Source organism: Mesitornis unicolor, unplaced genomic scaffold, assembly GCF_000695765.1.
Source record: "Mesitornis unicolor isolate BGI_N332 unplaced genomic scaffold, ASM69576v1 scaffold28836, whole genome shotgun sequence".
NCBI classification, from domain to species: domain Eukaryota; kingdom Metazoa; phylum Chordata; class Aves; order Mesitornithiformes; family Mesitornithidae; genus Mesitornis; species Mesitornis unicolor.
Genome location: NW_010192103.1, coordinates 7,051 through 7,322, shown reverse-complemented (window position 1 = coordinate 7,322; position 272 = coordinate 7,051).

Genomic DNA, 272 nt, shown 5'->3' with positions numbered 1-272 from the left:
GTGAGAGAGGAAGGGGAAATAGTGTGCGCACAGGCTAAAACTTCTCTTCCCGGATGCAAAATACAAACCGGTTCAAATCGGCGATGGATTTTACTTGAGGGTGGTTTTAGGAGCCGAAGAGAGCGAGTTGCAGCAGCTCGAAAGACAGAGCAGAAAGGGGTTTGCTGCTGGTTCCCGGGGCGCGGTAGGGGAAAGGGGGTGCCTTTTCTGGCCCCGGGTGGCAGAGCCGGGGGGGTGCTGGCTGGCGTCACCCTAGGAGGGCGCAGGGAGAA